Source organism: Salmo trutta, chromosome 39, assembly GCF_901001165.1.
Source record: "Salmo trutta chromosome 39, fSalTru1.1, whole genome shotgun sequence".
Taxonomy (NCBI): Eukaryota; Metazoa; Chordata; class Actinopteri; order Salmoniformes; family Salmonidae; genus Salmo; species Salmo trutta.
The window spans coordinates 10,600,372-10,623,648 of NC_042995.1; the positions used below are offsets into that span (position 1 = coordinate 10,600,372).

At 40.1% G+C, this 23,277-nt stretch overlaps 2 protein-coding genes and 1 long non-coding RNA gene across 7 annotated transcripts in view; 2 read left to right on the plus strand and 1 right to left on the minus strand.

The window, feature by feature from the left end:
- Positions 1 to 23,277, plus strand: part of LOC115179515 (zinc finger protein OZF) — a 919,448-nt gene that overhangs the window by 815,786 nt on the left and 80,385 nt on the right. The gene's annotated exons all lie outside the window — the stretch shown is intronic.
- Positions 1 to 23,277, plus strand: part of LOC115179539 (gastrula zinc finger protein XlCGF17.1-like) — a 558,171-nt gene that overhangs the window by 508,271 nt on the left and 26,623 nt on the right. The gene's annotated exons all lie outside the window — the stretch shown is intronic.
- Positions 9,097 to 22,722, minus strand: LOC115179570 (uncharacterized). The gene is made up of 2 exons (XR_003872949.1): positions 22,646 to 22,722; positions 9,097 to 9,534 (listed from the first exon to the last, which is right to left on the minus strand). It is a non-coding gene; the product is annotated as an uncharacterized LOC115179570 (long non-coding RNA).

Sequence of the window (23,277 nt, forward strand, 5' to 3'; positions counted from 1 at the left end):
AATGATGTTGTACACATGAAGTTGTTTTATTACGAACTTTACCTGCAAGGTTATATTCCATTTTCTGCGACTCGGGCCGTCTCGAGCGATTCCATTTTCCATGTAGCCTGCTGCTACAGGTAACTGCAGAAATAAAGGAAACTACAACATATAGTGTATTTTTAAGTACGCAGAGGACATGGCTCTGGTAGGACTCTTTAATAATAATAAAAAAGATGCTACGTCAGATGGGGACAGCAATTTTAAACAGACCAACAACCTTCAAGAATGGTGTTTGTCAACGCCCTCCATATCAATGTGGAAAAGACAAAGGAGCTGATCATCAATGGCAACAACTTGCCAATGTCCCAACCACTCTCTCTGAACGACCAACCAGTGGAGGTGGTTGAGTGTTTTAAATACCTAGGGGGACACATTGATAACACGCTGAGTTTTACAGAGAATGCAGACTGTATTTTTAAATTAGCAAGCTAACGCCTGTTCTTAATCAGGAAATTAAAGGGGTTTGGGGTCAGCCAGGATGTTCTGGAGAGGGTGTACTCACGTTCAATATGACAGTCTGGTATGGTAATCTGAGTTGGTGGAGAGCATCCTCACGTTCAATATGACAGTCTGGTATGGTAATCTGAGCTGGTAGAGAGCATCCTCACGTTCAATATGACAGTCTGGTATGGTAATCTGAGTTGGTGGAGAGCATCCTCACGTTCAATATGACAGTCTGGTATGGTAATCTGAGTTGGTGGAGAGCATACTCACGTTCAATATGACAGTCAATTGTCCACTTGGTGGCGCCAGAGTTCCACCAACCGTCGCTTTTTCATCAAACTGCATTTGAATGTTGAACCACTTGACTTCAGTACACCATCAATGCAAATAATGTGAACAATAAAAATGGCCTATGTCATTTTCTTCTGTAGAGCGTTGTATGATAAGGCCATTGTGGGGAAGCCTTCATAAAGTTGCCCTCCTAAATTACTCGAGGACAAACTTCAAAGATGTCAATCCATGGCACTGGACTGCAGTGAGAGCTAGGCCAGAGCGGCTATGGTCCTGGCTGTCTAAATGTTTCTCCTCATAATAAAGATGGCACTTTGAGGCTTACTTTTTATAATTAGGCTTACTCAGTCACTACAAGAAATTTAATATCATGGTCGTAAAATGCCATTTTGGAAATTAAATGATTGTGCTTTTTGTATTGTTCTGACTTCATGGGGCCTACTGGAATGAATGGGCTGCTTATTCTGTTACATTACTTGATGCTGTATGTGACTGCTGTCTCCTGGTTATGTGTTTGACCAAAACTGTCTCTCCTTCAGCGCCATGGAATGCACAGGTATTACGGTCGCTGTCCTTTCAGCACCCCGAGCCTTTCACCATTGATGTGACACTGTCATTGTCTCTATTGGTGATAGTGTGATAGTGGTACTGGCTACCATCAGCTGTGTAAACAGCTGTGTAAACAGTGATGTTATGCTGTGTGTCATGTTGTGTCCATGCCGGTTCTGTCTGTGTGTGCAGCCCGAAGCGCGGCCAGGCCTGTTTGATTCATTCATAATGTCATCAAAAAGCATTGCTCCTCCTTCACTAGAACGGCTCAACTACAGACTATATAATGTTGGACACATGAAGTGATGCTATGTTTTCTGTTATTTTCATGATTCTTTAGTTTGATACAAGGTATTGGAAGATTTTTGGTCCCTCTGAAGGCCTAGGTCCTATAGTCACGGTTCACCACTGGATCTAAGTGAAGGCTTCAATTAAACCTGTCCAGAGGCAGGTTTAACTTGAGATGAATGGATGTTGGCCCCCAGGTTGACCTTGGCAATGAGAGAAACTGGATTACCTGGACTATTTTAATGATCTGAGAACAATTGGTGTTTTAAAATGAGTTTTTGATCCTGTGTTTAATATTTCTTTATTTTTTAGTTTATAGTGTTTAGAATGGTATCATGTTAGGGGTTAAGACAATGGGATGATTCTGGAAGGTGTTCCGGAAAGACAATTCAGAAAGAGTCACACTTTGCCAATACTCCCTCTTTTAAAAGTAAAAAATATTCTTCACATATTTAGTCAGTTTATCTACTGTTTATTATTTCTCCAGTGGATGTCAATTCTGGTGTTATACATTAGAGGAGTAATCAATAATTTGGAAAGGTGGAATTATTGAATATTATGTTGATAATACTAATAACAATTCACTATCAAAAGGAACAATGCATTTTTACCTGTAGATGTTATATTTTATTATGAATTAGTTTTTCTAGCCATTTACCAAAACGTATTACTGTGTTGATAATTTATTAGAAATAATGATTGTGCTTTTAATATATATATATATATATATATATATATATATATATTTAATGTTATCTTATAAGGAGGGATTGAATTTGGACTTTTCAGTAGTCGTTAGAAGTTAGAAACAGGAATGTATATTTAGGTTTGAACTAACAGGTTGCCTCCCACAATGTAGACAATGGCTGTTGCGATTGAACCACATGATTAAAGATGTTGTCTTTGTCTCAGCTCACCTTCCCTTGAAACCTCTGTGGTTCATTTCTTTACTATCAAATGAGGAGACAAACTTCACAAAAACAAGTCAGAGTTATACTTAAACTAAATCTTTAATAGTGAGAGCTTTGCAATAGCGATGGCTTGTCGACGAATCACCACTTCGGATGATCCATTGAAAGCGGCGAGACAAAAGTACAAAGGTCTGTTATAGTCAAGATACACCCCTTTCAACCTACATGATGAACAACAGATATATAGAATGGGTCACAAGGTTAAGATTTGTATGAAAGATACCTATAATACATAACAGACAATATCTGCTGTGTCAACAGTAGAAAATGATTGTAAATAATATTTGTAAATAATGATTGTGAATACCGATTGTGAATAATGATTGTAAATAATGATTGATTGTAAAGAAATAAAGAATCAGCACAACAATGTGACATCTATCAATATGGTGGGTGTCTGTTGTTCTCCAAACAATGATGAAGGCCTCCTCCATTTGTGTTGACCTCTGCTGCTAAAAAAGAATATATTACAACTTAAAGAATATTTCAGTGAATGGGTTTTTCATTTCTTCCAATCTGGTTTTAGACCTGAACATATGTTTCAGCGGCTACACTAGATGAGGTGCTATATTGTTTAGACCAGGGGTGTCAAATTTATTAAATTGAGGGCCTTGTGTCTGCAGGTTTTTTCCTTACAATTCTAACCGAGACAACCAGGTTTGGGAGTTCCTCACGAATTAGTGACCTCAATTGATCAATCAAGTACAGTCGTGGCCAAAAGTTTTGAGAGTGACACAAATATTAATTTTCACAAAGTTTGCTGCTTTAGTGTCTTTAGATATTTTTCTCAGATGTTACTATGGAATACTGAAGTATAATTACAAGCATTTCATAAGTGTCAAAGACTTTTACTGACAATTACATGAAGTTGATGCAAAGAGTCAATATTTGCACTTCTTTTTCAAGACCTCTGCAATCCGCCCTGGAATGTTGTCAATTAACTTCTGGGCCACATCCTGACTGATGGCAGCCCATTCTTGCATAATCAATGCTTGGAGTTTGTCAGAATTTGTGGGTTTTTGTTTGTCCACCCGCCTCTTCAGGATTGACCACAAGTTCTCAATGGGATTAAGGGGACTCTGGGGAGTTTCCTGGCCATGGACCCAAAATATCTATGTTTTGTTCCCCGAGCCACTTAGTTTCATCAGCCACTTAGTTTCAAATCACTTTTGCCTTATGGCAAGGTGCTCCATCATGCTGGAAAAGGCATTGTTCGTCACCAAACTGTTCCTGGATGGTTGGGAAAAGTTGCTCTCGGAGGATGTGTTGGTACCATTCTTTATTCATGGCTGTGTTCTTAGGCAAAATTGTGAGTGAGCCCACTTCCTTGGCTGAGAAGCAACCCCACACATGAATGGTCTCAGGATGCTTTACTGTTGGCATGACACAGGACTGATGGTAGTGCTCACCTTGTCTTCTCCGGACAAGCTTTTTTCCGGATGCCCCAAACAATCGGAAAGGGGATTCATCAGAGAAAATTACTTTACCCCAGTCCTCAGCAATCCAATCCCTGAACCTTTTGCAGAATATCAGTCTGTCCCTGATGTTTTTCCTGGAGAGAAGTGGCTTCTTTGCTGCCCTTCTTGACACCAGGCCATCCTCCAAAAGTCTTCACCTCACTGTACGTGCAGATGCAGTCACACCTGCCTGCTGCCATTCCTGAGCAAGCTCTATACTGGTGGTTCCCCGATCCCGCAGCTGAATCAACTTTAGGAGACGGTCCTGGCGCTTGCTGGACTTTCTTGGGCGCCCTGAAGCCTTCTTCACAACAATTGAACCGCTCTCCTTGAAGTTCTTGATGATCCGATAAATGGTTGATTTAGGTGCAATCTTACTGGCCTGTGAAGCCCTTTTTGTGCAAAGCAATGATGACGGCACGTGTTTCCTTGCAGGTAACCATGGTTGACAGAGGAAGAACAATGATTCCAAGCACCACCCTCCTTTTGAAGCTTCCAGACTGTTATTCAAACTCAATCAGCATGACAGTGTTCTCCTGCCTTGTCCTCGTCGACACACATCTGTGTTAATGAAAGAATCACAAACATGATGTCAGCTGGTCCTTTTCTGGCAGGGCTGAAATGCAGTGGAAATATTTTTGGGGACTCATTTGCATGGCAAAGAGGGACTTTGCAATGAATTGCAATTCATCTGATCACTCTTCATAACATTCTGGAGTATATGCACATTGCCATCATACAAACTGAGGCAGCAGACTTTATGAAAATTAATATTTGTGTCATTCTCAAAACTTTTGGCCACGACTGTAAAATCGAGGAGTGAAAACCGGCAGCCACTTGGTCCTCCGTGGAATGAGTTTGACGCCTGTGGTTCAGACCATACAAATCATTGCGCTGCCTTATTGACCTGTCGAAGGCATTTGTTACGGTTGACCATTTCTTACTTTTTTAAAGGTTGTCTGAAATAAACCTAGATCAGGCATCTTGCAATTGGATCAAGTACTATCTAAAGGACATCATGTGTGCTTGCTTAGTGACGGTATCAAATCTAGATTCCTCAATATTACAAAAGGTGTTCCTGCAGGCAACGTTCTCTCTAAACTGCGCGCCTGCTCACTTCCTCCAGGACTGCAGTCAGAAGAAATGCCATGCCGCGCAGAGACCCAAGCGATTGAACTTCAATGAGTTCGCACTATATAGATCAACGTTTTTTCTGTGATCGAATCGATATTATCAGTCATAATAGGCCAATTATGTTCTGGCCCGCAGACTAGCTACAAGCCCAGCTACAAATTGACTGGAGGCCAAACCTAGTTACCAACCCACAATGTATAATGCAAATTATAAACTGGGTGGTTCGAGCGGTGAATGCTGATTAGCTGGGTATGACAAAACATGCACTTTTACTGCTCTAATAACGTTGGTAACCTGTTTATAATAGCAATAAGGCACCTCCGAGGTTTGTGATGTATTGCCAATATACCACGACTAAGGGCTGTGTCCAGGCACTCCGCTTTGCTTCGTGCATAATAACATCTCTTAGCCGTGGTATATTGGCCATATATCACACCTCCTCGGGCCTTATTGCTTAATTCAGTCTCCCCATTCACTATCATTCAGATAATTCAAACGTGTGGATATAGTGCTACATTTGAAGGACTCATTGGCTCTGTTTATTGAAATGTTGTTGCCCACCAGTGCACTCAGAAGAGGAAACAAACGGCAAAGACGTGTTTCACTGTAGAAGCACTGGTCCTTTTACATTTGAATCCCAGGTTGCAAAGCGGAGTGCCTGGACACAGCCCTTAGTCGTGGTATATTGGCAATATATCATATCATATTACACTATTTAAGGGCATATCAGATGGTCTGCTCTGACCATAACAGTCACACCAAGCATAGGGTTGGTTGGTAGAAGATTGAAATGGGAAAATAATGTACCTGTGAAAACCCTATGAAATAGCTCCCCAATACCGTCTGATGTATATATTTAATGTATTACATGAATGGTGAACACAGCCCGTAAGAAAATACATTTAAATCTTGTTTTACTGTGATTTTTCTCCACCCTGCTGCATGTATTCTATTCCCAGTGCAGCTTTAGATCTGGGCTATTATGACACATCTGTCAGTTTCTTCTATGTTCCTAGGCCTAGTACAATGAAAAACAGAGTTTTTTGGTCACTACCATTCCACGAAAATACTGTTGTACTACAATCGTACATTTTTGTAAGGCCTGTTCTTCACATCAGAGTGCTGCTGCAGGCTCTCTGCGTCTCTTGACCATGTCGTGCGGGCTGGGCACAAAGCTCAAGGCGGCTCTCCACTTCCCTCTGGTAGTTATTTAACAAGCCTGATAACACATCACTCCTGACAGACACAGGCAGAAACTCTTGTATAAATGTAGCAGCCTATACACCTAATCATTAGTGATCTGACATGTGTTATTGCATGGAAACTGTAGGCAACTAACAACAGCAGCTACATAGTCTAGTTTACTATGGCCCTGTACCTCTGACCAGGGTAAACAAAGTGGTAATGTTGTGTATTGTATATACAGTTTTTCACTTCAGTTTATTTAATTATACACGAGAAGAAGAGGTTGCTCAGCATAAATTCATGTACAAAAATTTTTCATTACATTCTTGTCATTTAGCAGATGCTCTTATCCAGAGCAATTTACAGGACAAATAAGAGTTAATTGGCTTGCTCAAGGGCACAATGCCAGATTTTTCACCTAGTCGGCTTGGGATTCAAACCAGCAACCTTTCAGTTACTGGCCCAACACTCTTAACCGCTAGGCTACCTGCCGCCAGATCAATTAACTTCAATACAGTTATTCAAATACATTCATCAATGACTAAAATAATGAATCTAGTATTAAAATACAATTTAATAAGCACAAGTAGTCGATTCATAGCCTGTTTATCATTAAACAAAAGTTGTTTAGTAATAAAATAATCCACCCAAACTAATGCTGAAAAGTGATCGTCACACCATCTTTATCTGATATACACTGTGTACAAAACATTAGAAACAGCTTCCTAATATTGAGTTGCACCCCATTTGTCCTCAGAACAGCCTCAATTCGTCAGGCATAGACTGTCCAAGGTGTTGAGAGCGTTCCACAGGGATGCTGGTCCATGTCGACTCCAACACTTCCTACAATTGTGTCAAGTTGCCTGGGAGTGGATCTACTCTGAATAGCTCGTTCCATCTCCTCCCACAGATGCACATTTGGATTGAGATCTGGTGACTCGGCAGGCCACTGCAGTAAGCTGAATTCACTGTCATGTTCTTGGAACCATTCCTGGACAAGCCTTGTGGCATGGGGCATAATCCTGCTGAAAAAATCTATTTGCAAATGGATACACTGCTGCCATGAAGGGATGCACCTGATTGGCAATGATGTTTAGACATCCTGTGGCATTCAAACATTGTGCAACTTTTATCAAGGGGCCCAATGTGTGCCCTGAAAACACACCCCACGCCATCACACCACCAGCCTGCAATGCTGACACACGACATGGATGCATACAGTGGTGTAAAGTACTGAAGTAAAAATGATTTAAACTACTTCAGTAGTTTTTGGGGGTATCTGTACTTTACTATTTATATTTTTGACAACTTTTACTTTACAACATTTCTAAAGAAAATGTACTTTTTACTCCATACATTTTCCCTGACACCCATAAGTACTTGTCACATTTTTTTAGGATTAGCAGGACAGAAAATGATCCAATTCACGCACTTATGAAGATAACATCCCTGGTCATCCTTACTGCCTCTAATCTGGTGGACTCACTAAACACAAATGTTTCATTTGTAAATGATATCTGAGTGTTGGAGTGTGCCCCTGGCTATCTGTAATATAAAAAATAAAAAAAGTTGTGCAGTCTGGTTTGCTTAATTTAAGGAATTAGAAATTATTCATACTTTTACTTTTGATGAAGTATATTTTAGCAATTACTTTTACTTTTGATACATAAGTATATTTACAACCAAAAGCTTTTAGACTTTTGCTGAAGTAGTATTTTACTGGGTATTTTACTGAGTCATTTTCTATTAAGGTATCATTACTTTTACTCAAGTATGACAGTTAGGTAATTTTTCCACCACTGGATGCATGTACTCGTGGTTTCCTCCATACTCTAGTCCTCCCATCAGCGTGAAACAGCAGGAACCAGGATTCATCAGACCAGGCAACAGTTTTCCAATTTTTCAGTGTCCAGTGTTTTCATTCCTTAGCCCACCTGGGTTCACCTGGTCTGTCTGTCATGGAAAGAGCAGGTGTCTTTAATGTTTTTTTTTTTACAATAGTGTTCTATGCTTCATTTGATCCAATTCAATGTTGCCAATTATTTAATGACATGAGAATTAAGTGGAGTGACTAATCTTAGCTGGTCTGAGAGAACTGATGAGGCTTCTCTCCTTTATGTATACATTGGCGTCTTAAAATGGCCCAATCTGTAGAATCTCTTCTCAGTCAGTGCAGTGATAAGGCTTCGGTCAAGTGTGTATCCGTTGGTGTGTCTTTACATTGCCCAATCGGTAGAAACTCTTGCCATATTAAGAGCAGGAGTAAGGCTTCTCTCCTGTGTCTGTTCTTTGACAAACTTTTAGGTCAGTTGATGTTGTGAAGCATTTTACACAATGAGTGCAGGATTAAGGCTTCACTCCTGTATGTATACGTTCATGTCTTTTTAAGTTGTCCAGTTTAGAGAAACTCTTTCCACAGTCAGAGCAGGAGTAAGGCTTCACTCCTGTATGTACACGTTCATGTCTTTTTAAGTTGTCCAGTTGAGAGAAACTCTTTCCACAGTCAGAGCAGGAGTAAGGCTTCACTCCTGTATGTATACGTTCATGTGTTTTTAAGTGGCCCAGTTGAGAGAAACTCTTTCCACAGTCAGAGCAGGGGTAAGGCTTCACTCCTGTGTGTATACGTTCATGTGTTTTTAAGTCCCCCAGTTGAGAGAACCTCTTTCCACAGTCAGAGCAGGAGTAAGGCTTCTCTCCTGTGTGTGTTCTCTGATGAACTTTTTGCTCAGTTGATGTTTTGAAGCATTTTTCACAGTCAAAGCAGGAGTAAGGCTTCTCTCCTGTATGTACACGTTCATGTGTTTTTAAGTCGCCCAGTTGAGAGAAACTCTTTCCACAGTCAGAGCAGGAGTAAGGCTTCTCTCCTGTGTGTATACGTTCATGTCTTTTTAAGGTGCCCAGTTGAGAGAAACTCGCCCCACAGTCAGAGCAGGAGTAGGGCTTCTCTCCTCTGTGCACTCTCTGATGAACTGTCAGAGCCTTTGATGTTGTGAAATTCTTCCCACAGTCAGTACAGGAATACAGATTCTCTCCTGTGTGTATTTTTACATGTAATTTTAGCTTTGATAGAATTGAAAAATTCTCCTCACAATGTGGGCAGTGGTGAGACCTCTTAGCTCTGTGATCTTCCTGCTGTTGCTCTCTGGATGTAGAGAATGTCTCAACATGGTCTCCTGTGTGAACAGCATCAGAAGAACCAGTCAGTTGTGTGATATACACTACAGGTCAAAAGTTTTAGAACACCTACTCATTCAAGGGTTTTTCTTTATTTTTACTATTTTCTACATTGTATAATAGTGAAGACATCACAACTATGAAATAACACACATGGAATCATGTAGTAACCAAAAGTGTTAAACAAATCAAAATACATTATATTTGATATTCTTCAAATAGCCACCCTTTGCCTTGATGACAGCATTGCACAATCTTGGTATTCTCTTACCTTGAGAAAGAGATTTCCCAATCTTATCTTCCTCATCTTCAATGTTGACATTCAGCGCCATTGTTTGACTGCAGTCTTCCAGCTTCACTGATGTGATCTCTGGATCCTGCAGTGCAAACTGGGCTCCACTGTCACAATCAGGACCCAGTGACTGTAGGTTTGGACTCAGTGTGGAAGGAGAGAGGCAGTCTGGGTTTGTCCTCACTGCTGATGTTACCGGCCTCAGACTTATTTCTAGTTGTCCTGTAGTAACAATGAGAAACAGACACAGAAAGTTATTGTCTTGACAGTTCTGGCACTTTCTTTATTCTCAAAAAATATATTTCTTCTTGTTAAATTATCTACTTCAGTGCTTGACTTGGACTGAAATAGGTGCCTGTACTCATTTTTACATGCAGGAGCTCCAAAATACTGTTAATATTCTGTCCAAGTTAAGCACTGATCTCATTTCAATAGATCAGGTAGATCAGCATTTAGAACAAAACATGAATTCATTAAAATTAGACAAAGTACCTGCTTTAAATTAGTCTACACAACGTAAGTGCACTTAACCTATAGTAGATTTTCCCAAATTCGCATAAATTACTAAAAACCATTTAGTACAAAGTTGCAGTATGTTTTAGGCAGCACTCATGTTCTATTTTCCTGAATAACCTTGTCTTTATTGTATTATTTCAATGAAAAACCAATTGTATTTCCCATTCACACCATAGTAACATTTATAGATAAATATAGAAACAACTTAATGTGTCTAAATATCAGTACACATGTAGAAAACTGATAATCATTACATTAAGCTTCAAAACTGTAGTGTGACCGTGAAATTGTCTCTCTGCACTAGCACTGAAGTCAGTTGACGCAGACTGACTGAGCGCCACCATTTTACCAGCTTGTGAATTTTACAAAAAAAACAATAACATGCTAAACAAACTCAGAAATCTCAAATAAATAGATTGAGGAAATTATGTATATCCATTCAGACAAACCCAAAGTATCTAACGTTACCTATGTGACTTGTAAAATTGTTTATCACATTCTTCACTCAGTTTGACACAACATAACACATCAAACCTTTACCAAATGTGACAATACCTTAACAGATTTGTTACCTAGCATTGTATGACATGTTCATTCGATAATAGGACGTTTAAACCTGCTATTACATACCTGTAGTAATAAATAGAAACCAACACAAAGGTTCTTGACATCACAGTTCTGTCTCTTTCTTTATTCTGAAGAATGGTGCATACCTGCCTGGAACTTCCTGTTCCCCCACTACCACAGTGCAGCCACAGATAGAACAATGAGACAGATATTTCACCGGATGTAGGAATGTGAAGCATCTGCTTAGCGTTTCCACTCACTACCAAATATGGTAGTGAGAGGAAGCCCACTGGCCGGCAGTGGGAGAAGATGGATTTTGGCCGACATTCTGCAAATGTTCTAATTGATGAAACATCTGATCTTAACTTCTTACGGATCATTGGGACGCTAGCGTCCCACCTCGACAACATCAGGTGAAATTGCAGAGCGCGAAATTCAAAATACAAAAGTAGTAATATTAAACATTCATGACAATACAAGTGTTATACACCATTCTTTAGCTTAGAATCTTGGTAATCAAACCGCTTTGTCCGATTTACAAAAGGCTTTACGGCGAAAGCATAGCATTTGATCGTCTGAAGACAGCGCCTTACCCACTTCCTGCATTAACATAAATTCATAACCTGCACAGGTGTCACAAAACTGAAAAATAGCGATAAATAAATAACTTACCTTTGAAGATCTTCATCTTTTTGCAATCCAAAGGGTCCCAGTTACACAATGAATGGTCGTTTTGTTCGATAAAGTCCTTCTTTATATCCCAAAAATGTCAGTTTATTTGGCGCGTTTGATTCAGAAATCCACCTGTTCCAACTCGCCCAACATGCCTACAAAGGAATCTAAAAAGTTACCTGTAAACTTCTTCCATACAATTCAAACAACGTTTCTAATCCAACCTCAGGTACCCTAATATGTAAACAATCGATAAAATTTAAGACGGAATATACTGTGTTCAATACTGGAGAAAAAGAACGAGGAGTGCGCACTCATTCACGCACGCCAAAAGACTAGAGTCCTTCTGAGGTATACTTCTTCATTTTTCAAAAAACAAGCATGAAACAATTTCTAAAGACTGTTGACATCTAGTGGAAGCCATAGGAACTGCAATCTGTGTCCTAATTATTAGACTTTCCCATAGAAAAGCATTGAAAAGTCCAATGACCTCAAAAATACAATTTCCTGGATGGATTGTCCTCGGGGTTTCGCCTGCCAAATCAGTTCTGTTATACCCACAGACAACATTTTAACAGTTTTAGAAACTTCAGAGTGTTGTCTATCCAATGCTACCAATTGCATATCCTAGCTTCTGGGCCTGAGTAACAGGCAGTTTACTTTGTCATCCAAACTTCTAAATACTGCCCCCTAATACAGTTTTCTGTTCCCAAAACTAAAATATGTTATGAACAGAGTGGACTACGTTTTGTGGACTTTACCCTTTGCAAAAGTATAAAAAAAAAGACGTTGTTGAGAAGGAACACAAAGTCGAATTGAGTTATTGCACACGAGTGCTTCACAGAGGAGGCGTTTCCTACCAGAAATATGCAGATATGCGCTAGAACGCGCCAATAGGATCTCGCTAGCTCATGCTTGGCTCTGCCCACTATGACTCATCTCTTCCCAATGGAAACGACCGGCGGTGGTCTATCTTGGTTTAGTGGATACTTGGGATGGCCCTACCCCGTTATATGAGAAGGGTGGTGCTTAATTTAAGTTGGATCCTCCAGCACCTCTCACTTTTTTTGTCTTTCGTTCCAGAACCCATTTGCCAGAATCAGGTAGCTTACCTCTTGTGGCATGAAAAATAATTTCTACTGTTAGCAAAGTAAACATCCTAATTAAAGGAATCAGAGTAATTACATTTGGACAAGCTGTCGTACACGTCGATCTAGACCATCCCAAACATGTTCAAAGGGTGACATGTCTGGTGAGTATGCAGGCCATGGAAGAATTGGGACATTTTCTGCATTTTCAATTGTGTACAGATCCTTGTGACATGGGGCAGTGTATTGTCATGCTGAAACATGAGGTGATGGCGGCAGATGAATGGCAGGACAATGGGCCTCAGGATCTTATCATGGTTTCTCCGTGCATTCAAATTGCCATCGATAAATGCAATTGTGTTGGTTGTCTGTAGCTTATGCCTGCCCATACCATAACCCTTATACCACCACGGGGCACTCTGTTCACAACATTGACATCAGCAAACCGCACAACTCCATACTAGTGGTCTGCAGTTGTGAGGCTGGTTGGGCATACTGCCAAATTCTCTAAAACAACATTGAAGGCGGCTTATGGTAGAGAAATTAATATTACATTCTCTGGCAACAGTAGTCCTTGCCGTCTTGGAGGGCCAAAAATGTCAGCTGCAGATATAATGATGCCCAGCTTCTTGGACTTCTCGTGCAGTACAATTAATAACTGACTATAAATACAAAATAATCCACCTTCACAGTAAGTGTACCCAGATCACTTGATTGACGTACAACATTTGCAACTAGTGCGGTGCATCCACCCCCATATCTGCTTCAGAACTGTGGCCTTTTGCCCCTATAACTCTCTTCCACCTCCACATAGGAGATTTGCTGTACAGCCGCTTATCCTTGACACCTCAATCTCTTTCACCCTAACAGGGCACTCTGGGAATTCGAGAATATGACCCCATCACAGTTGCAAAATGTTACATTCACATACTTTCAATAACATATTCCTAGCCTGATACCACAACACAGGGTCTTTAGCTTGTAGCTACTGATGGATTCTGGGTACTAACTCCTAAACTTGGGTTAGGGTTAATTATCAGGTATCCTATTGAAATATTGAGTGCTTAGGTTTAGAGGGTCTACACCAGAAGTAAATGGTTATCTGTAGGAGGAAGGTATATAGTGTGTGCAATTAAGCTTGGAATGTGCTGAGTGCAGGGAAAGCGATCACGTGGCAGGCATTGTTAAGGGGAGAGAGCCATGGATTAGTGATGAAGGGGGTCGAGGTCTGGTCAGGTCACGTTAAGGGAGAAAGACACGTTTATGGCTGTATCACTTAGTTTCCTGCCTAGCAGTTAAGATACAATGTTTGTTCAGATGTGTAGGAGGAGAATCAGCCTAGGAGAAAGGGTTAAATATCAGTGCTTGTGTGAACAATGTCTTTGTCTAATGCAGCTGTATTGATCCTCTGGGAAGAATAAACTTGGTTTGAGCTTTCATAGTGTCCGTAAAGTTTTTACTCTGAGAATTAGAACCTAACACTACTAAGTAACAAAATGGTCCATACATTTAGCATTAACGCAGTATATACATACCATGATACCTTAATAAACCAAGAAAGTATCAAAGATCAGAAATTAGGGCCTCCCCTAGTGCTAGCTGCGCCACCAGAGATTCTGGGTTCGCGCCCAGGCTCTGTCGCAGCCGGCCGCGACAGGGAGGCCCATGGGGTGGCGCACAATTGGCCCAGCGTCGTCCGGGTTAGGGAGGGTTTGGCCGGCAGGGATATCCTTGTCTCATCGCGCACTAGCGACTCCTGTGTCGGGCCGGGCGCAGTGCACGCTGACCAGGTCGCCAGGTGTACAGTGTTTCCTCCGACACATTGGTGCGGCTGGCTTCCGGGTTGGATGTGCATTGTGTCAAGAAGCAATGCGGCTTGGTTGGGTTGTGTTGTGTTTCGGAGGACGCATGGCTCTCGACCTTCGCCTCTCCCGAGTCCGTACGGGAGTTGCAGCGATGAGACAAGACTGTAACTACTACCAATTGGATACTACGAAATTGGGGAGAAAAGGGGGTAAAATATATATATATTTTTTTAATTAATAAAAAAAGATCAGAAATTAACAACCTGTGTAGAAAAAGCGATACCATTGAATATGTGCTACATTACTCAAAGGCCCTTTGCACATGATGTTAGGCTTGCATGTGAGTGTCAATCATTTTAGTCCAAGGATATGATCGAAATGGAAGAAGTTTGGAACCACCAATAATTTTTCTAGAACTGGCCGCCCGGCCAAACTGAGATATCGGGGGAGCAGGGCCTTGGTCAGGGAGGTAACTGGGGGACTAATCAGGATCAAGTGGAAAGATGAAAGGAGCAAAATACAGAGAGATCCTTGATGAAAACCTGCTCAAGAGTGCTCAGGAACTCAGACTGGGGCCAAGGTTCACCTTCCAACAGGACAACGACCCTAAATACACAGCCAAAACAACGCAGCAGTGGCTTCGGGACAAGTCTCTGAATGTCCTTGAGTGGCTCAGCCAGAGCCCAGACTTGAACCTGATTAAGCATTTCTGGAGACCAGAAAATAGCTGTGCGGCGACACTCTCCATCTAACCTGACAGAGCTTGAGAGGATCTGCAGAGAAGAATGGGAGAAACTCCCCAAGTACAGGTGTGCCAAGCTTGTAGCGTCATACCCAAGAAGACTCGAGTCTGTAATCACTGCCAAAAGGTGCTTCAACAAAGTACTGAGTAAAGGGTCTGAATACTTATGTAAATGTAATATAACATCGGGAAAAATTTCTAAAAACCTGTGTTTGCTTTGTCATTATGGGGTAGTGTGTAGATTGATGAGGGAAAAAAAACGATTTAATCTATTTTATAATAAGGCTTTTATAAAAAGTCAAGGGGTCTGAATAAATTCGCAATGCACTGTATGCTGAATCCTTTCAGCAAGGTTGCTTCCCCTCCTCTCTAAGGAGTGTTTTACTCTCATTCTGAAGCCTGATAAATCTCCAACAATATGTGAAAGTTAGACCGATTTCTCTTCTGAACTCCGAATCAAGAATTAGTGCTAAAGCCTTGGCCAGGAGATTGGATAGAGTGCTCCCATATCTAATACACAAAGACCAAAATGGCTTCGTTAACCTGTTTGGGATAGGGGGCAGTATTTTCACGGCCGGATAAAAAAAACGTACCCGATTTAATCTGGTTACTACTCCTGCCCAGAAACGAGAAGATGCATATAATTAGTAGATTTGGATAGAAAACACTCTAAAGTTTCTAAAACTGTTTGAATGGTGTCTGTGTATAACAGAACTCATATGGCAGGCCAAAACCTGAGAAGATTCTATACAGGAAGTGCCCTGTCTGACAATTTGTTCTACTTCTAGGGCATCTCTATCAAAAATACAGCATCTCTGCTGTAACGTGACATTTTCTAAGGCTTTCATTGGCTCTCAGAAGGCGCCAGAAAGTTGAATGAGAGCTCTCCAGTCTCTGGGCGAAAAACAGCAGGGGTTTTTGTGAGTGGTCCTTCTGGGAACAACGACACTGGCGCGCGCGTGCACGAGACGACTCCATTTTTTTCCTTCAGTGTTTGAACGAATACAACGTCGCGCGGTTGGAATATTATCGCTATTTTACGAGAAAAATCGCATAAAAATGTATTTTAAACAGCGTTTGACATGCTTCGAAGTACGGTAATGGAATATTTTGAATTTTTTTGTCACGAAATGTGCCCGCGCGTCACCCTTCGCATACTGACCTCAACGCACGAACAAAACGGAGCTATTTCAATATAACTATGGATTATTTCGAACCAAAACAACATTTGTTGTTGAAGTAGAAGTCCTGGGAGTGCATTCTGACGAAGAACAGCAAAGGTAATCCAATTTTTCTTTTAGTAAATCTGAGTTTGGTGTGGGCCAAACTTGGTGGGTGTCAAATTAGCTAGCCGTGATGGCCGGGCTATCTACTCAGAATATTGCAAAATGTGCTTTCGCCGGAAAGCTATTTTAAAATCTGACACCGCGATTGCATAAAGGAGTTCTGTATCTATAATTCTTAAAATAATTGTTATGTATTTTGTGAACGTTAATCGTGAGTAATTAAGTAAATTCACCGGAAGTTTGTATAACATAATGTCCTAGGAGTGTCGTCTGATGAAGATCATCAAAGGTTAGTGCTGCATTTAACTGCGGTTTTGGTTTTTGTGACATATATGCATGCTTTGAAAATGGCTGTGTGATTATTTTTGGCAGGGTACTCTCCTGACATAATCTAATGTTTTGCTTTCGCTGTAAAGCCTTTTTGAAATCGGACATTGAGGTTAGATTAACGAGAGTCTTGTCTTTAAAATGGTGTAAAATAGTCATATGTTTGAGAAATTGAAGTTATAGCATTTATGAGGTATTTTTATTTCGCGCCACACGATTCCACTGGCTGTTGACTAGGTGTGACGCACCTTGCCCAGGGAGGTTAAAAGAGTCTGATACAGATTTAAGCATGTCCCAGTTCAAATCTCCTAAAATAACGAATTCAGAGTCATTTAACTTGTGCAGGACATCAGAAAGAGAGTTTAGTGCTTCTCCGGTTTGTAGCAGCCGACTACAGTGATGTGGGAGTCCTTATATACGTTCACTTTAACCGCAAGCAATTCAAAATGTTTGGCTTTGGTAATCGAGAGCATTTCAGAGGTGTTCAACTCGGATTTAACATAAATTGCAACCCCTCCTCCTTTACTCATCCGATCAGCTCTACGAACCATGTACCCATCAAAAAAAAATCCAGTTATTTGACACAGATTTCTTTAGCCAAGTTTCTGATAAAAAACCATTACGTCTGCATTTGTCGTTTTGGCCCATATTCTAATCATGTCTAGTTTTTGGAAATAGACTTCTGACATTAAAATGCAAGAGGCCAAAACCTGCTCTGATTTTAAAATCATAGGGAGTTGGTAGAGATTGCATGGTATCTACCGGCCCAGGGTTTGGTCACACATTACCAGAGATCAACAATAAAAGCATAACAATATATCTCAGTTGGCCAATGCGTAAGGACATGGCGGAGCCAGCACCATTGTCAATAAAATGAACTGAGTCCTTCGACACAGAAAAAAAAGTAATTCAATAGTTAGAGATTTTGGAAGTATGCCAACAAGTGTAGGTCCAGTTGTGTTTGAGAGTGGTACAAATGCAGAGAGAGACCAAGTTCCTGGTGGTATTGACATGAAGGTCTTGTCAGAGTGTTTGGAAATTGTAGGGCATAAGGCGAAGATAATTCACTCACCCATTGATCATCCAGCCTATTTAATCCAGGATGGCATTGAGTAAAGAGCAGGCACAGTAACAGATACATTATACAGTTTTTAGAGGTATTTCAGCACCCGTAAGCGTTGTGTAGAAAGTAGATTTTCCCATGGCCCACGGTGCATCTGGTTTTCCAATCAGATAACCGTTTCTCCGCTCCTAGCCTTCAGTGCGCACCAGCGCTCGCGTAGCAGGCCTTGCGTGCAGACACACGCTCCTGACTCGGCAAGTTCCAACTCCAGAAAGGTGGAGGGGGAAAAAAGGCTTCTCAATCCAAAATCTTTGTACAAGTAAATCTCGTAAAATACACAGATCTAAAAATAATATTTGTTATATACAGCATCCACCTTCATATCAAAAGTGTTTGCTTCTTTAAACAGGATCAGGGTCATTAAAACATCAAAACTCTTTTGGCAAGCGAAACCCCGAGGACAAACCATCCAGGGAAGAAAAAATATTGAGGTCATAGGATTTTCCAATGGTTTTCTATGGGATGCCCTTATTTTCAGGAACCTGGTTGCAGTTCCTATGGCTTCCACTAGATGTCAACAGTCTTTAGAAATTGTCCGATGTTTTCCTTTTGAGAAATGAAGAAGTAGTGCTATTCATTGTAAGTGTCACTCCAGGTGGACTCTACTGTTTTGGTGCGCGTGAACAGGAGCTCGCTCCATGTTGTTTTTATCCGGTATTAGAAAGAGTTTATTCCATCTTAAATTTTATCGATTATTTACGTTTTAGGGTACCTGAGGTTGGATTAGGAACGTTGTTTGAAATGTTTGGACCAAGTTTACAGGTAACTTATTAGATACTTTGTAGGCATGTTGGGCGAGTTGAAACCGGTGTATTTCTGAATCAAACGAGCCAAATAATTTGACATTTTTGGGACATAAAGAAGGCCATTATCAAACAAAAGGACCATTTGTGATGTTTCTGGGACATTTTGGCGTGCCAACAGAAGAAGATCTTCAAAGGTAAGGCATTAATTATATCGCTATTTCTGAATTTTGTGGCACACCTGCCTGAAATATATTTTTCATGGTTTTGTATGCGGGGCGCTCTCCTCAGATAATCGCATGGTTTGCTTTCGCCGTAAAGCCTTTTAGAAATCTGACACAGTGGCTGGATTAACAAGAAGTTAAGCTTTATTTTGACGCATAACACATATATTTTCAAGAATGTTAAATATTTGAATTGAGTATTTTTGAATTTCACACACTGCAATTTCACCGGATGTTGGCCAGGTGGGACGCTATCGTCCCACGTACCCTAGAGAGATTAAAACTCTGATCTCAAGGATCACATAAAAACAGACAGACTGATTGGCTACCATGTTGGTTTTGTAAATGTAATTAATAAAGTTAATAATAAAACCAAATCTTCCATCCTTTTCCTCAACAAGCAAGAGAGACTGAATCCAGTTGTACAGCATCTATTTGTGAATACAGAACAAGGTTTCACATATCTTGGTATTAAAATCACACCAGAAATTAGCTCCTTGAGCTCAACAAATTATGAACCAATGGTAACGAGTAACAAGTAACATAATCCATCAACAGATGAACATTACTGCTTGTATCTGTTACTGGTAGAATAAATATCATTAAGATTAATATTCTGCCCAAATTTCTTTATCTATTTCAATCAATTCCTCTGGCTCCACCAACTTTATTTATTTTTCCCAAAGATCTGAAAGATACCTGGAGCAACAGAAAACCAAGGCTTAGACTTTCTCTTCTTTATTTGGCCTTTGACAGAGGGGGGTTGCAACATCCAAACCTACAGTGGTATGTATTACTTGGCTGCACAATTTAGGGCTGCAATGTTTTGGTTCTCCAAGAAACCATACCTACCCTGGCTGCAGACTGAAATGCTATCCACTAAAGGCTTAACTTTGGATGGTTAGAGTGTTGGGCCAGTAACCGAAAGATTGCTAGATCGAATCCCCGAGCTGACAAGGTAAAAATTGTCGTTCTGCCCCTGAACAAGGCAGTTAACTGTTCCTAGGCCATCATTGAAATTAAGAATTTGTTCTGACTTGCCTAGTTAAATAAAGGTTAAATAAAATAAAAAAAACTCTTCCCCTTTAACTAAAGAAGAATACTACTAATCCCTTTGTTAAAAACACCAACTATATGCCACAAAGTACAGCAATATCTGGGCAAATCCCCTGTATTATCCAGTTTTACAACAATTTGGTGTAATGACAATTTCACACCTGGTAAAATTGACTAGGGGTTTAAATAATGGTCAAGAAAAGGTATTGCTAAAGTAATGGACTGGTTTAAGGAATGGACAACGACAGGTATTGTTGAAGTAATTGACTTATACAATAAAAAAAAGGGTCTCATGTTGTTTGAGGAACTAAAGGGAAGATTTAACTTACCACAAAGCATTTTTTCAAATACTTACAATTGAGAAGCTTTTCCAGTTTAAAACAATCAGCCCTACAACCTCCATTGACCACTTTAGAAACGCTCTCTGTTAATGTGTGTTACAGGAGAGGTCACATGACGTCATTATATGGGAAAATGGTAGCTACTCATAAAGACAACTCTGATAGTAAGAGACTTCAGTGGATACAAGATATGCAGGAAGATATTTCAGGACTGGGGTATGATATGCTGTAGAGCACAGATACAGACAATAAACACCCTCCTGAGATTGTTGCAATACAATTGGATAATGAGAACATATATCACCCTTGTTAAGCTCCACAAATTTGACCCCAATATCCCAGACCTGTGTGTTAAATGTAACACGCATTTACGCACTTTGTATCATTGCCTGGAGGAATGTGCTGAGAGCTCAGTACTGCGCTATATCTCTGAGAGGACCTCTACCCCAATACCACTAATCCCTAAACTATTGATAAGGGAATTTATATGTTTAAAGGCAATGATTAAATAATTCCACCCTGAAACCTAACTATTAGTGATTATTAGTTTATGTAGCATGTATAATGAATAATTAAAGTACTAAACGTAAGTCCAATAAGGTTCGGTAGAGACATGTGAGGGAGAGAAATGTGTGTGTGTGTGTCTAAGAAAATACCGAGAACAATTCAACTGTGTTTGACCCGACCTGGCTAGAACTCTGAGAAACTTATAATAGGACAGGGAGTCATTTTCAAGGTTCCTCTAATCTCGGGGGAATGGAACTGACAGCGCTAGGTAGTGATAAACAGTGGTGAGAACTCTGGGGAGGGTTACAACTCACCTACTGTTAGTGTGTATGTCTGTGCGTAAGTAGGGAGCAATTTATAAAATGGATGTCTTTGTATTATGGACTTCAGATCATTCTCGTGAATAAACTGTACGAACCTTTTGCATAAGCTGAGTCTTTGCCTAATTATTATTAAACCCAGAGACTTACAAACCTTGGGGATTGGTCAAAGCTTATTGATTGTTAGTTATCATCACTGGGATTGCAAATTCTCGTGACAACTATGCCTCCTAAATCTTTACCCAGAGAATATCTCTTTACATAGGAGAGAAAAGAAAATGGTTGACCTCTGTCTATTACAAGCTAGATGTTCAATTGCTCTCCACAGGAAGTATGTCAGTTCCCTCACTTGGTCGTAGGTTAAAATAATTAACATCAAGCCTGGCTCTTGAAAAATGTACTTATATAGTGAAAAAGAAAGCCCCAGAATTTCATAATATTTGGGATCTGTTTTGCGAGCTTTACAAACCAGTGATATTGTAGAAGCATTGGAACTGTAAATCTGTATATTCAAACATTTTTGTGAATTTTGGCTATAGTCGAAGTGTAATCTGCATTATCTGCGACTGCACATTATACTTTTTATTTATTTTTATTATTGGAAATGTTTTGGTACCCTTCCCCAGATCTGTGCCTCAACATAATCCTTTCATGGAGCTCTACGGACAATTCCTTCGACCACATGGCTTGGTTTTTGCTCTGACATGCACAGTCAAATGTGGGACCTTATATAGACTGGTGTGTGCCTTTCTAAATCATGTCCAATCAATGTAATTTACCACAGGTGGAGTCTCAATCAAGTTGTAGAAACATCTCAATGATGATCAATGGAAACAGGATGCACCTGAGCTCAATGTTGAGTCTCATAGCAAAGGGCCTGAATACTTATGTAAATAAGGTATTTATGTTTTACATTTTTAATAAATGTGCAAACATTTCTAAAAACCTGTGTTTGCTTTGTCATTATGGGGTAGTCTGTGCAGATTGATGAGGAACTTGTTTTATTTAATACATTTTAGAATAAGGCTGTAACGTAACAAAATGTGGAAAAAGTCAAGGGGTCTGAATACTTTCCGAATGCACTGTATGTATTCACATAAGTAGGCTGTGCAATACAAAGGGGGAATAAAACTACTCTAAAAGTGGGTAAGAGTTGAAAGCTAAAACGGGGGGCAAAAGTCATGAAAATTCTGAGCTATATCATCCTCCACTCACTATCACAAGGGTTAGTAACTACACAGACTCATTTCATATCATCCTCCACTCACTATCACAAGGGTTAGTAACTACACAGACTCATTTCATATCATCCTCCACTCACTATCACAAGGGTTAGTAACTACACAGACTCATTTCATAGAACCCTAAAACACTGTCAGTTTGTCTACTTCACTTCTGTAGTCTACTCTCTGAACACTCCAGATAGCCCAGTGAATAAAACAAATGCTGGCAATGCTGGTGTCAAACCATGCAAGTATCAGTAGCATGAAATAACACCTACCTTCTCATTGAAACAGTTCTACTGCAACTTGTCATGCACAGTGGGAAGTTGGAATGAACACAAACATAGTTAGATAGAACCTGCTCTTACCATGAGAAATAGATTTCCCAATCTTCTCCTCCACTTCTTCATCTTTAATGTTGACATTCAGCTCCAGTGTTTGACTGCAGTCTTCCAGCTTCACTGATGTCATCTCTGGATCCTGCAGTGCAAACTGGGCTCCACTGTCACAATCAGGACCCAGTGACTGTAGGTTTGGACTCAGTGTGGAAGGAGAGAGGCAGGCTGGGTTTGTCCTCACTGTTGATGTTACCGGCCTCAGACTTAATCTGAGTTGGCCTGTAGTAATAAAGAGAAACAAACACAAGTTATTGTCTTGACAGTTCTGTCACTTTCTTTATTCTCAAAAAATATTTTTTAAAGTCAATTATGTAATTACAATAGATCAGGTAGCTAAGCATTGACAAACAACAAAATATTCACATTAAACAAAGTACATATTTAAATTACACAACACAAGTGCACGTAACCATAACATGCCATTTATAAAAAAGAAAATGTCTCCTTTAAGCAGTACTTCAAAGTATTTTTACTTAGTTACTTTACATCACTGCCAATTGTATTTCCTGTTT